This window comes from Hemibagrus wyckioides, linkage group LG22 (assembly GCF_019097595.1).
Source record: "Hemibagrus wyckioides isolate EC202008001 linkage group LG22, SWU_Hwy_1.0, whole genome shotgun sequence".
NCBI classification, from domain to species: domain Eukaryota; kingdom Metazoa; phylum Chordata; class Actinopteri; order Siluriformes; family Bagridae; genus Hemibagrus; species Hemibagrus wyckioides.
Genome location: NC_080731.1, coordinates 19,745,768 through 19,761,219, shown reverse-complemented (window position 1 = coordinate 19,761,219; position 15,452 = coordinate 19,745,768).

Genomic DNA, 15,452 nt, shown 5'->3' with positions numbered 1-15,452 from the left:
ATTTGGTGGACAGACTGTGAGATTGTGACATTTTTAAAAAGATGTGAGGGATGTTCAGAGTTTGGTTTTGATTTTATAAGAAAATAAAAGATATTTTTCTGACCAAACATATGGCTTTTGTCTCATCATTTCACACACACACACACACACACACTGTCTTTCTTTTTAAGACTCTCTCACATCTACACACTTTCTACAGGATTTATACTCTGGAGTCACACCAGGAATAAATTTCCCAGAATTCAGCTCTGTGATTGTAATCTGTGAGCCTGCACTTCAGCTAGAACACCTAGATAGTGTGTAGCGTCCTGGCCACCATTTAGGACATGTTCCAAGCCGTGTGGAAGTTTAGCACCCTCTTGTGGACGCTTCCTGTAACTGCATAAGAAAAATCCGGCTTCCAGCATCGCCAGTTAACTTGTGATTACAGTTTTTCTCATTTGCTAAACGCGTTTAATGAAACTGGGATCCACTTGATCTTCATCATCACCTACTTAGTGCAGTATAAATCTTCTCTTGCTAATGTCTTCACACTTTTTCATTTATTTAACACATTTTTACACCCTTTTCCAAAACATTTACCACAGTTCTCAATGAAAGACCCCAGATTCTATTGGGTTAACTGTGCTGAACAAAAGGAAAACATCTATTCACAGCTAATAGAAAGAACTTGCATAATTACGAGTTATGATTACGAGTCATTATGATACTCATACTGAAGGTGGAATGATCCATTGTTGCAGGGGAGAGAATCACTGCTCCCAGGTTGTATAGATCACACTGATCACAGACTATTTGGAGCCAAATTGGTGGAGGATCATGTTCATCCATCCACGCTGAAATTAGACTTATATAAGACGCCCAGTAAAAAAGGCGAAGGTCTGGAAGTGCCAGACCTCCCTCCTGTTTAGGTTTACAGAGATGTGCCTTTTTAACTATTTTTATATCCCCACAAGAATGGAAGAATGATCAAATCTAATTGCTTAAAACAAGGATTTAGGAAGAAAGATTGGAATATTCTGGAATAGATACAATATCTGTGGAAAGAATATCATTTAAGTTGTATTTATATAAAATAAAACCATTCTGATCAGTGTGAATTAGACCACTAATTATTTTACCAAGTCTGTTTGTGAGAATCTTTGACAGTATCTTCTGATCTACATTAAGAAGAGAGATCGGTCTGTATCCTTCCACCTCCTCTGTATTTTTACCTTCCTTTGGAATAACAGTTATTACTTCTTCATTATACGATGATGGTCGTCCAGACACTAATGCCTCCTGAAATGTTTTGAGGAGATAGGGGGAAAGTAAATCATTAATTTTTTATATAGCTTAGAGGGCAAGCCATCTGGACTTTCCCACTCTTTAAGGAATTAACTGTGGTTTTTAATTCTTCTAAAGAAATATCCTTATTAAGAGCATCATGCTTATCTTGTGTAAGAGATGGATCGGCAACAGGAGATTACACACTGCACTTCACAATAGGAAGAACACACAAGAGAAATAATAATCAGAGTTCTCGAGCGAGACTGGAAGAGGAACCCTGCAAAAAGTTGCTGCTGCTGATGCGACTGGTCTGGACTAGTTATTTCTGTTTGATGTAATTGTACAGCTTATGTATTCTGATATAACTACATTTTTTTCTGATTAAAACCTATAAACTCTATTGAACTATAATACTGTGCTCCAATTGAAGCCAGGCTTGCTAATATCGTGGTCCATAACTCCTTCCCGAACTGACCGCTGCCCTGTATCTTGCTCTCTCACTGGCTGCAGGTCATCGCCAAGGTATTTTTATTTTTCCTTTCACACTGCACGATTTGAAGTCGCAGACAGGTCCATATATTTAACATGCCAAATATTTCACAGGCGTCTGCGATTCTCTCAGACATGGCCATTGATAGAACATTTCTCATCAGCCCCCCAAAAATTCTGCGATTCTCCAAAAACTGTACACAAATTCGTGATCCCCAGACTTCGGCTCCTCCCCGTCTTTCAGCGCGTTCTTCAATCCGCAGACCGCAGCATTGCAGAGCGAGGATCAGAGGACAAGACAAGGTGTGTGTTTTTCCATAGATTGTTATAATATCTGCATCTGTCATAAATACAGTTCACAAAATGTCTTGGGGGAGTAATCGGTTTACTGTAAGTTTTTGCTGCGTTCACCCCCTTAGTCAATCATTTATTTTATTTTATTTATTTATTTTCATTTTTTACTATTAAATTCAAATTTTATTTATCACATACAAAATCATACACAGTACCACATGTAGTGAAATGTTTTTTTCTGACAGTCCTTGCTACAGAGAGGAACATAAAAAAGAATGTAAAAAAATAAAGATTTGAGGAAATAGAAATAGATAGAAATATAATTAATTAATAATAATTAATTAAAAATAATAATTAATAGAAATATAAAAAACTACCAGAATAATAAAATATATAAAAAAAATTTTTTAATGAAAAATATGATAAAAATATAAAAATGAGAAACTAATAAGATATGCATGTAGATATATATACACACACATCTTCATACATGCACACATCTTCGAATGTGTGCATGTATGTATATATATATATATATATATATATATACACTATATTGCCAAAAGTATTCGCTCACCTGCCTTGACTCGCATATGAACTTAAGTGACATCCCATTCCTAATCCATAGGGTTCAATATGACGTCGGTCCACCCTTTGCAGCTATAACAGCTTCAACTCTTCTGGGAAGGCTGTCCACAAGGTTTAGGAGTGTGTTTATGGGAATTTTTGACCATTCTTCCAGAAGCGCATTTGTGAGGTCACACACTGATGTTGGACGAGAAGGTCTGGCTCTCAGTCTCCGCTCTAATTCATCCCAAAGGTGTTCTATCGGGTTGAGGTCAGGACTCTGTGCAGGCCAGTCAAGTTCATCCACACCAGACTCTGTCATCCATGTCTTTATGGACCTTGCTTTGGTCACTGGTGCACAGTCATGTTGGAAGAGGAAGGGGCCAGCTCCAAACTGTTCCCACAAAGTTGGGAGCATGGAATTGTCCAAAATGTCTTGGTATGCTGAAGCATTCAGAGTTCCTTTCACTGGAACTAAGGGGCCAAGCCCAGCTCCTGAAAAACAACCCCACACCATAATCCCCCCTCCACAAAACTTTACACTTGGCACAATGCTGTCAGACAAGTACCGTTCTCCTGGCAACCGCCAAACCCAGACCCGTCCATCAGATTGCCAGATGGAGAAGCGCGATTCGTCGCTCCAGAGAACTCGTCTCCACTGCTCTAGAGTCCAGTGGCGGCGTGCTTTACACCACTGCATCCGACGCTTTGCATTACAACCTCTTTGGCAGTTGGCGACCTCTTCGCACTATGCGCCTCAGCATCCGCTGACCCCGCTCCGTCAGTTTACGTGGCCTACCACTTCGTGGCTGAATTGCTGTCGTTCCCAAACACTTCCACGTTCTTATAATACAGCTGACAGTTGACTGTGGAATATTTAGGAGCGAGGAAATTTCACGACTGGATTTGTTGCACAGGTGGCATCCTATCACAGTTCCACGCTGGAATTCACTGAGCTCCTGAGAGCGACCCATTCTTTCACAAATGTTTGTAAAAACAGTCTGCATGCCTAGGTGCTTGATTTTATACACCTGTGGCCATGGAAGTGATTGGAACACCTGATTCGGATTATTTGGATGGGTGAGCGAATACTTTTGGCAATATAGTGTATATATATATATATATACATGCACACATACACACATACACACATCTAATATACAGTCATGGGCCAAAAATATAGGCAATTCTGTCAGAAAATGCAACCATTCTCTCAGAAAATTGTTGCAATTCCAAATGTTTTGGTACTCATGTGATTATTGTTCGTGTTTGCATTGGAACAACACAAAAAAACAGAGAAGAAAAGTCAAATCTGATACAATTCCACACAGAACCCAAAAAATGCACTGGACAAAATTATTGCCAGCTTTAACTTAATATTTGGTAGCACCCCCTTTGGAAAAAATAACTGACATCAGTTGCTTCCTGTAACCATGAATGAGTTACTTGCACCTCTCTACTGGAATTTTGGACCACTCTTCTTTCGCAAACTGCTCCAGGTCATTCAAGTTTGAAGGATGCCTTCTCCCAACTGCTGTTTTGAGATCTCTCCACAGGTGTTCTATGGGATTCAGATCTGGACTCATTGCTGACCATTTTAGAACTGTCCAGCGTTTTGTTTCTGAGTGCTTTTTGAAGTGTGTTTCAGGTCATTGTCCTGCTGGATGACCTCTGGTGACGCAGCTTTCTGACATTGGCCACTACATTGCGCCCCAAAATTCTTTGGTAATCATTAGATTTCATGATTCTGTTCACACAGTCCAGTGCCAGAAGCAGCAAAGCAACCCCAAAACATCTTTGAACCTCCACCATGTTTGACTGAAGGGACTGTGTTCTTTTCTCTGAAGGCTTATTTTTTTTTCTGTAAACAGTGCCATGATGTCCTTTACCAAAAAGCTCTACTTTTGTCTCATCTGTCCACAGTATGTTCACAAGAAAGATTGTGGTTTTGTCACATAAGTTTTGCCAAACTCCAGTCTTGCTTTTTTATGCCTTTGTGTCAACAGTGGTGTTCTCCTGGGTCTCCTACCATAGCATCCCGTTTCATTCAGATGGTGACAGATAGTGTGAGCTGACACTGTTGTACTCTGTGTCTGCAGATGAGCTTGAATTTGTTTGGAAGTTAATCAGGGTTCTTTATCCACCATTCGAACAATCCTTGGTTGTAATTTTTCATTAATTTTGCTCTTCCGTCAGTGTCCAGGGAGGTTAGCTGTAGTGCCATGGGCTGTAAACCTGGTACCAAATGATCCACGGCCAATAGACCATTCTTGACACCAGGTTTGCCCCTTAGCAATTCCCTTGCTTGTTTGAAAAGTGTGCAGCATTTTACCACTGCTGGAGGGTAATCAGGGAAGATTCTTTGCCCCTTAAAAGTAACTTGCTTCATCTAGGCCGCCCTCTACAGAATTTCTTCCATTTTGTGGGTGTAGTTTAGCCGAAGCACGAAAGCATCATCTTCTGAACGATTTCGCAATGCCCAATGAGCGCAATCAACAAGCGGCAGCTTATCTAGCGATAATGCCTCCTTCAGAAGCTGCAAGATAAAGTCCCTCGGTTTCATTCCAGATTCGACCCCTTCCTTGATGTGTAGCACATGGATGTTTTGTCTCCTACTACGTCTTTCAAGGTCCATGCACTTGTCCATAAGCTGCTCTACCACCTGCGTCAAACGGCCCACTTCTTGCTCAAGCTTGACTACTGTATCTGAAGAATCAGGAGTGTTAGTTTCCAAGCTTGCCAGTTTTGAAGTATGCTCCTCCACCATGATTTTAACCGCCGAAATAGCAGATCTGGCCTCCTGTTGGAACACCATAACTTCTCATCGTATCGAAACAGTTCTCCCCAATAACAGATTTGAATGAACGAATGTCCAAGCACAGAGAAGAGATTGCGCTAAGAATTGCTGCATTACCCTCATCCTGAGTATCTTCAGCCGGTATATCTTCTAGCAGAGTCCGAGGCGGACGTGGCCTGGTCCGCTGTTTTATGAGGCTTGGCTGGCATGCTTAACTATAAATATACTAAACCATCAATTCTGATAAATTAATTGTAAATAAAAAAACTGTTCCTTTTTGTAATATTCACACTGTTGAATATAGATTCATAATGAGTGCCTGATATGTTATACAGTTCTTGCATATAGATCTAGGGGGGAATGGGTGAAAAGTAGGTCACGTTGACATGTGAAGGCAGAAGAATGATAATAAAAGTTGTTGTATAAAGTCAAAGGGAATGAGACTCGGTCGTCCTTCATTAAAACAGTACATATTCCTAACAGAAGAAGATTGTATTCTATTGGTTTTAGTGTGGTTGAAACCAGAAGTCCCTAATTTTAATATAGCTAACAAACTCTACCTCAAGATTTATACACAGGATCATTATTTATATACAGAATAATAATTCACTAATTGTAGAAAAGCTAAGTTCAGCAGGTCAGCAGTTTCCTAGAATCTCCTGAACATTTCACACACACTTTTACACACTCCGTCCTCCTGAGGTGACTCTCTCCACACTCCTGCTCTCCGCTCAGGTCACAACAGTCTGGAGTTTATTAGAACTCTAATATAGACCTAAAATACAGTCCAGTGTTTAAACCAAAGCTGATTTCAGTTGTTTTAATGAAGGTTAAAATGGTACAGTTAGAGGTAGACCAGTTCTAGCCTCTAACTGAACACTGACTCAGTTAATGTTTAAATGCTAACTGTATTAGCTGTTAATTATTGCAGTTCAGTGTGAAACCCAGTGCAGCTGCTGTGTTGTGTTGTGTTGTGTAGTGATGTGTTGTGTTGTGTTGTGTTGTGATGTGTTGTGTTGTGTAGTGATGTGTTGTGTTGTGTTGTGTTGTGATGTGATGTGTTGTGTTGTGATGTGTTGTGATGTGTTGTGATGTGTTGTGTTGTGATGTGATGTGTTGTGTTGTGATGTGTTGTGATGTGTTGTGTTGTGATGTGTTGTGATGTGTTGTGATGTGTTGTGTTGTGATGTGTTGTGATGTGATGTGTTGTGTTGTGATGTGTTGTGATGTGTTGTGTTGTGATGTGTTGTGATGTGTTGTGATGTGTTGTGTTGTGTTGTGATGTGTTGTGATGTGTTGTGATGTGTTGTGTTGTGTTGTGATGTGTTGTGTTGTGTTGTGATGTGTTGTGTTGTTTTGTGTTGTGTTGTGTTGTGATGTGTTGTTTTGTGTTGTGATGTGTTGTGATGTGTTGTTTGGTGTTGTGATGTGTTGTGATGTGTTGTTTTGTGTTGTGTTGTGTTGTGTTGTGATGTGTTGTGTTGTGATGTGTTGTTTTGTGTTGTACAGTTAGAGGTAGACCAGTTCTAGCCTCTAACTGAACACTGACTCAGTTAATGTTTAAATGCTAACTGTATTAGCTGTTAATTATTGCAGTTCAGTGTGAAACCCAGTGCAGCTGCTGTGTTGTGTTGTGTAGTGATGTGTTGTGTTGTGTTGTGTTGTGATGTGTTGTGTTGTGTAGTGATGTGTTGTTTTGTGTTGTGTTGTGTTGTGTTGTGATGTGATGTGTTGTGTTGTGATGTGTTGTGATGTGTTGTGTTGTGATGTGTTGTGTTGTGTTGTGTTGTGTAGTGATGTGTTGTTTTGTGTTGTGTTGTGTTGTGATGTGTTGTGTTGTGTTGTGATGTGTTGTGATGTGTTGTGTTGTGTTGTGATGTGTTGTGATGTGATGTGTTGTGATGTGATGTGTTGTGATGTGTTGTGTTGTGATGTGTTGTGTTGTTTTGTGATGTGTTGTGTTGTGATGTGTTGTGATGTGATGTGTTGTGATGTGATGTGTTGTGATGTGTTGTGTTGTGATGTGTTGTGTTGTGTTGTGATGTGTTGTGATGTGATGTGTTGTGATGTGATGTGTTGTGATGTGTTGTGATGTGATGTGTTGTGTTGTGTTGTTTTGTGTTGTGTTGTGTTGTTTTGTGTTGTTTTGTGTTGTGATGTGTTGTGATGTGTTGTTTTGTGTTGTGATGTGTTGTGATGTGTTGTTTTGTGTTGTGTTGTACAGTTAGAGGTAGACCAGTTCTAGCCTCTAACTGAACACTGACTCAGTTAATGTTTAAATGCTAACTGTATTAGCTGTTAATTATTGCAGTTCAGTGTGAAACCCAGTGCAGCTGCTGTGTTGTGTTGTGTAGTGATGTGTTGTGTTGTGTTGTGTTGTGTTGTGTTGTGATGTGTTGTGTTGTGTTGTGTTGTGTAGTGATGTGTTGTTTTGTGTTGTGTTGTGTTGTGATGTGTTGTGTTGTGATGTGTTGTGATGTGTTGTGTTGTGTTGTGTTGTGATGTGATGTGTTGTGTAGTGATGTGTTGTGTTGTGATGTGATGTGTTGTGATGTGTTGTGTTGTGTTGTGATGTGTTGTGTTGTGTTGTGATGTGTTGTGTTGTGATGTGTTGTGATGTGTTGTGTTGTGTTGTGATGTGATGTGTTGTGATGTGATGTGATGTGTTGTTTTGTGTTGTGTTGTTTTGTGTTGTGATGTGTTGTGATGTGTTGTTTTGTGTTGTGTTGTACAGTTAGAGGTAGACCAGTTCTAGCCTCTAACTGAACACTGACTCAGTTAATGTTTAAATGCTAACTGTATTAGCTGTTAATTATTGCAGTTCAGTGTGAAACCCAGTGCAGCTGCTGTGTTGTGTTGTGTTGTGTTGTGTTGTGTTGTGTAGTGATGTGATGTGTTGTGTTGTGTTGTGTTGTGTAGTGATGTGTTGTGTTGTGTTGTGTTGTGATGTGTTGTGTTGTGTAGTGATGTGTTGTGATGTGTTGTGATGTGTTGTGTTGTGATGTGTTGTGTTGTGTTGTGATGTGATGTGTTGTGTTGTGATGTGATGTGATGTGTTGTGTTGTGATGTGTTGTGTTGTGTTGTGTTGTGATGTGATGTGATGTGTTGTGTTGTGATGTGTTGTGATGTGATGTGTTGTGTTGTGATGTGTTGTGATGTGTTGTGTTGTGTTGTGTTGTGTTGTGATGTGATGTGTTGTGTTGTGGTGTGTTGTGATGTGTTGTGTTGTGTTGTGATGTGTTGTGTTGTGATGTGATGTGTTGTGTTGTGATGTGTTGTGTTGTGATGTGTTGTGTTGTGATGTGATGTGATGTGATGTGATGTGTTGTGTTGTGTTGTGATGTGTTGTGATGTGTTGTGATGTGTTGTGTTGTGATGTGTTGTGATGTGTTGTGATGTGTTGTGTTGTGTTGTGATGTGTTGTGTTGTGATGTGTTGTGTTGTTTTGTGTTGTGTTGTGTTGTGATGTGTTGTTTTGTGTTGTGATGTGTTGTGTTGTGATGTGATGTGATGTGATGTGATGTGTTGTGTTGTGTTGTGATGTGTTGTGTTGTGATGTGTTGTGATGTGTTGTGATGTGTTGTGTTGTGTTGTGATGTGTTGTGTTGTGATGTGTTGTGTTGTTTTGTGTTGTGTTGTGTTGTGATGTGATGTGTTGTTTTGTGTTGTGATGTGTTGTGATGTGTTGTTTTGTGTTGTGATGTGTTGTGATGTGTTGTTTTGTGTTGTGTTGTACAGTTAGAGGTAGACCAGTTCTAGCCTCTAACTGAACACTGACTCAGTTAATGTTTAAATGCTAACTGTATTAGCTGTTAATTATTGCAGTTCAGTGTGAAACCCAGTGCAGCTGCTGTGTTGTGTTGTGTTGTGTTGTGTTGTGTTGTGTAGTGATGTGATGTGTTGTGTTGTGTTGTGTTGTGTAGTGATGTGTTGTGTTGTGTTGTGTTGTGTTGTGTTGTGATGAGTTGTGTTGTGTTGTGTTGTGATGTGATGTGATGTGATGTGATGTGTTGTGTTGTGATGTGATGTGATGTGTTGTGTTGTGATGTGATGTGATGTGTTGTGTTGTGATGTGATGTGATGTGATGTGTTGTGTTGTGTTGTGATGTGTTGTGATGTGTTGTGTTGTGTTGTGATGTGTTGTGTTGTGTTGTGATGTGATGTTATGTGTAGTGTTGTGTTGTGATGTGATGTGTTGTGTTGTGTTGTGTTGTGATGTGTTGTGTTGTGTTGTGATGTGATGTGTTGTGATGTGTTGTGATGTGATGTGTTGTGATGTGTTGTGATGTGTTGTGTTGTGATGTGATGTGATGTGTTGTGTTGTGTTGTGTTGTGGTGTGTTGTGATGTGATGTGTTGTGTTGTGTTGTGATGTGTTGTGTTGTGTTGTGATGTGTTGTGTTGTGTTGTGTCGTGTTGTGTTGTGATGTGTTGTGATGTGTTGTGTTGTGTTGTGATGTGTTGTGATGTGATGTGATGTGTTGTGATGTGATGTGTTGTAATGTGTTGTGTTGTGTTGTGTTGTGTTGTGTTGTGTTGTGATGTGTTGTGATGTGTTGTGTTGTGTTGTGATGTGTTGTGATGTGATGTGATGTGTTGTGATGTGATGTGTTGTGTTGTGTTGTGTTGTGTTGTGATGTGATGTGATGTGTTGTGATGTGATGTGTTGTGTTGTGTTGTGTTGTGTTGTGATGTGTTGTGTTGTGATGTGTTGTGATGTGTTGTTTTGTGTTGTGTTGTGATGTGATGTGATGTGTTGTGATGTGATGTGTTGTGATGTGTTGTGATGTGTTGTGATGTGATGTGTTGTGATGTGTTGTGTTGTGTTGTGATGTGATGTGATGTGTTGTGATGTGTTGTGTTGTGTTGTGTTGTGTTGTGTTGTGATGTGATGTGATGTGATGTGTTGTGATGTGATGTGATGTGTTGTGTTGTGTTGTGATGTGATGTGATGTGTTGTGATGTGTTGTGTTGTGTTGTGATGTGTTGTGTTGTGTTGTGTTGTGTTGTGATGTGTTGTGATGTGTTGTGTTGTGATGTGTTGTGTTGTGTTGTGATGTGATGTGTTGTGATGTGATGTGATGTGATGTGTTGTGTTGTGTTGTGTTGTGTTGTGTTGTGATGTGATGTGTTGTGATGTGTTGTGTTGTGTTGTGTTGTGTTGTGTTGTGATGTGTTGTGATGTGATGTGTTGTGTTGTGATGTGTTGTGATGTGATGTGATGTGTTGTGTTGTGATGTGATGTGATGTGATGTGATGTGATGTGATGTGTTGTGTTGTGTTGTGATGTGTTGTGATGTGTTGTGATGTGTTGTGTTGTGATGTGTTGTGATGTGTTGTGTTGTGATGTGATGTTATGTGTTGTGTTGTGTTGTGGTGTGTTGTGATGTGTTGTGTTGTGTTGTGATGTGTTGTGTTGTGTTGTGATGTGATGTGTTGTGTTGTTTTGTGTTGTGATGTGTTGTGATGTGATGTGTTGTGATGTGTTGTGATGTGATGTGATGTGATGTGATGTGTTGTGTTGTGTTGTGTTGTGTTGTGGTGTGTTGTGATGTGATGTGTTGTGTTGTGTTGTGATGTGTTGTGTTGTGATGTGTTGTGTTGTGTTGTGATGTGTTGTGTTGTGTTGTGTCATGTTGTGTTGTGTTGTGATGTGTTGTGATCTGTTGTGTTGTGTTGTGATGTGTTGTGATGTGATGTGATGTGTTGTGATGTGATGTGATGTGTTGTGATGTGTTGTGTTGTGTTGTGTTGTGATGTGTTGTGATGTGTTGTGTTGTGTTGTGATGTGTTGTGATGTGATGTGATGTGTTGTGATGTGATGTGTTGTGATGTGTTGTGTTGTGTTGTGTTGTGTTGTGATGTGATGTGTTGTGATGTGTTGTGATGTGTTGTGTTGTGTTGTGTTGTGATGTGTTGTGTTGTGATGTGTTGTGATGTGTTGTGTTGTGTTGTGTTGTGATGTGATGTGATGTGTTGTGATGTGATGTGTTGTGATGTGTTGTGATGTGTTGTGATGTGATGTGATGTGTTGTGATGTGTTGTGTTGTGTTGTGATGTGATGTGTTGTGTTGTGATGTGTTGTGATGTGATGTGTTGTGATGTGTTGTGATGTGTTGTGTTGTGATGTGATGTGATGTGATGTGTTGTGTTGTGTTGTGTTGTGTTGTGGTGTGTTGTGATGTGATGTGTTGTGTTGTGTTGTGATGTGTTGTGATGTGTTGTGTTGTGTTGTGATGTGTTGTGTTGTGTTGTGTCGTGTTGTGTTGTGATGTGTTGTGATGTGTTGTGTTGTGTTGTGATGTGTTGTGATGTGATGTGATGTGTTGTGATGTGATGTGTTGTAATGTGTTGTGTTGTGTTGTGTTGTGTTGTGATGTGTTGTGATGTGTTGTGTTGTGTTGTGATGTGTTGTGATGTGATGTGATGTGTTGTGATGTGATGTGTTGTGATGTGTTGTGTTGTGTTGTGTTGTGTTGTGATGTGATGTGTTGTGATGTGTTGTGATGTGTTGTGTTGTGTTGTGTTGTGATGTGTTGTGTTGTGATGTGTTGTGATGTGTTGTGTTGTGTTGTGTTGTGATGTGATGTGATGTGTTGTGATGTGATGTGTTGTGATGTGTTGTGATGTGTTGTGATGTGATGTGATGTGTTGTGATGTGTTGTGTTGTGTTGTGTTGTGTTGTGTTGTGATGTGATGTGATGTGATGTGTTGTGATGTGATGTGTTGTGTTGTGTTGTGATGTGATGTGATGTGTTGTGTTGTGTTGTGTTGTGATGTGATGTGTTGTGATGTGTTGTGTTGTGATGTGTTGTGATGTGTTGTGTTGTGATGTGTTGTGTTGTGTTGTGATGTGTTGTGATGTGATGTGTTGTGATGTGTTGTGTTGTGTTGTGTTGTGTTGTGATGTGATGTGTTGTGTTGTGTTGTGATGTGATGTGATGTGATGTGTTGTGATGTGTTGTGTTGTGATGTGTTGTGATGTGATGTGTTGTGTTGTGATGTGATGTGATGTGATGTGTTGTGATGTGATGTGTTGTGATGTGATGTGTTGTGATGTGATGTGATGTGATGTGATGTGTTGTGATGTGTTGTGATGTGATGTGTTGTGATGTGTTGTGTTGTGATGTGATGTGATGTGATGTGATGTGTTGTGATGTGATGTGTTGTGTTGTGATGTGTTGTGTTGTGTTGTGATGTGATGTGTTGTGATGTGTTGTGATGTGTTGTGATGGGATGTGTTGTGATGTGTTGTGATGTGTTGTGTTGTGATGTGTTGTGATGTGATGTGTTGTGTTGTGATGTGTTGTGATGTGTTGTGTTGTGTTGTGTTGTGATGTGTTGTGTTGTGGTGTGTTGTGATGTGATGTGTTGTGTTGTGATGTGATGTGTTGTGTTGTGATGTGTTGTGTTGTGTTGTGATGTGATGTGATGTGATGTGTTGTGTTGTGTTGTGATGTGATGTGTTGTGATGTGTTGTGATGTGTTGTGTTGTGTTGTGTTGTGATGTGATGTGATGTGTTGTGATGTGTTGTGATGTGTTGTGATGTGTTGTGTTGTGATGTGTTGTGTTGTGATGTGTTGTTTTGTGTTGTGTTGTGATGTGTTGTTTTGTGTTGTGTTGTTTTGTGTTGTGTTGTTTTGTGTTGTGTTGTGTTGTGATGTGTTGTTTCGTGTTGTGTTGTTTTGTGTTGTGTTGTGTTGTGTTGTTTTGTGTTGTGTTGTTTTGTGTTGTGTTGTGATGTGTTGTTTTGTGTTGTGTTGTTTTGTGTTGTGTTGTGTTGTGATGTGTTGTTTTGTGTTGTGTTGTGTTGTGATGTGTTGTTTCGTGTTGTGTTGTTTTGTGTTGTGTTGTGTTGTGTTGTGATGTGTTGTTTTGTGTTGTGTTGTTTTGTGTTGTGTTGTGTTGTTTTGTGTTGTTTCGTGTTGTGTTGTGATGTGTTGTGTTGTGTTGTGATGTGTTGTTTTGTGTTGTGTTGTTTTGTGTTGTGATGTGTTGTGATGTGTTGTGTTGTGTTGTGTTGTGTTGTGTTGTGTTGTGATGTGTTGTGATGTGATGTGATGTGTTGTTTTGTGTTGTGTTGTTTTGTGTTGTGATGTGTTGTGATGTGTTGTTTTGTGTTGTGTTGTTTTGTGTTGTGTTGTGTTGTTTTGTGTTGTGATGTGTTGTGATGTGTTGTGATGTGTTGTGTTCTGTTGTGATGTGTTGTTTTGTGTTGTGTTGTTTTGTGTTGTGATGTGTTGTTTTGTGTTGTTTTGTGTTGTGTTGTGTTGTGTTGTGATGTGATGTGATGTGTTGTGATGTGATGTGATGTGATGTGTTGTTTTGTGTTGTGTTGTTTTGTGTTGTGATGTGTTGTGTTGTTTTGTGTTGTGATGTGTTGTGATGTGTTGTGATGTGTTGTGTTGTGATGTGTTGTGATGTGTTGTGATGTGTTGTGTTGTGTTGTGATGTGTTGTGATGTGTTGTGATGTGTTGTGTTGTGTTGTGTTGTGTTGTGATGTGTTGTGATGTGATGTGTTGTGTTGTTTTGTGTTGTGTTGTGTTGTGATGTGTTGTTTTGTGTTGTGATGTGTTGTGATGTGTTGTTTTGTGTTGTGTTGTACAGTTAGAGGTAGACCAGTTCTAGCCTCTAACTGAACACTGACTCAGTTAATGTTTAAATGCTAACTGTATTAGCTGTTAATTATTGCAGTTCAGTGTGAAACCCAGTGCAGCTGCTGTGTTGTGTTGTGTTGTGTTGTGTCGTGTAGTGATGTGTTGTGTTGTGTAGTGATGTGATGTGTTGTGTTGTGATGTGTTGTGATGTGTTGTGATGTGTTGTGTTGTGTTGTGATGTGTTGTGTTGTGTTGTGTTGTGATGTGTTGTGATGTGATGTGTTGTTGTGATGTGTTGTGATGTGATGTGTTGTGTTGTGTTGTGATGTGTTGTGATGTGATGTGATGTGTTGTGTTGTGTTGTGATGTGTTGTGATGTGTTGTGTTGTGTTGTGTTGTGTTGTGTTGTGTTGTGATGTGATGTGTTGTGTTGTGTTGTGTTGTGATGTGTTGTGATGTGTTGTGATGTGATGTGTTGTGTTGTGTTGTGATGTGTTGTGTTGTGTTGTGATGTGTTGTGTTGTGTTGTGTTGTGTAGTGATGTGTTGTGTTGTGATGTGTTGTGATGTGATGTGATGTGTTGTGTAGTGATGTGTTGTGTAGTGATGTGTTGTGTTGTGATGTGTTGTGTTGTGATGTGTTGTGTAGTGATGTGTTGTGTTGTGTAGTGATGTGTTGTGTTGTGTTGTGATGTGTTGTGTTGTGATGTGTTGTGTTGTGATGTGTTGTGTTGTGTTGTGTTGTGTTGTGATGTGATGTGATGTGATGTGATGTGTTGTGATGTGATGTGTTGTGTTGTGATGTGATGTGATGTGTTGTGATGTGTTGTGTTGTGATGTGATGTGATGTGTTGTGATGTGTTGTGATGTGTTGTGTTGTGATGTGTTGTGTTGTGTTGTGATGTGTTGTGATGTGATGTGATGTGTTGTGATGTGTTGTGTTGTGTTGTGTTGTGTTGTGTTGTGATGTGATGTGTTGTGATGTGTTGTGTTGTGTTGTGTTGTGATGTGATGTGATGTGTTGTGATGTGATGTGTTGTGTTGTGATGTGTTGTGATGTGATGTGATGTGTTGTGTTGTGATGTGATGTGATGTGATGTGTTGTGATGTGATGTGTTGTGATGTGATGTGATGTGTTGTGTTGTGATGTGTTGTGATGTGATGTGTTGTGATGTGATGTGTTGTGTTGTGATGTGATGTGATGTGATGTGTTGTGATGTGTTGTGATGTGATGTGTTGTGATGTGTTGTGTTGTGATGTGATGTGATGTGATGTGATGTGTTGTGATGTGTTGTGTTGTGATGTGTTGTGTTGTGTTGTGATGTGATGTGTTGTGATGTGTTGTGATGTGATGTGTTGTGATGTGTTGTGATGTGTTGTGTTGTGATGTGTTGTGATGTGTTGTGATGTGATGTGATGTGTTGTGTTGTGATGTGAT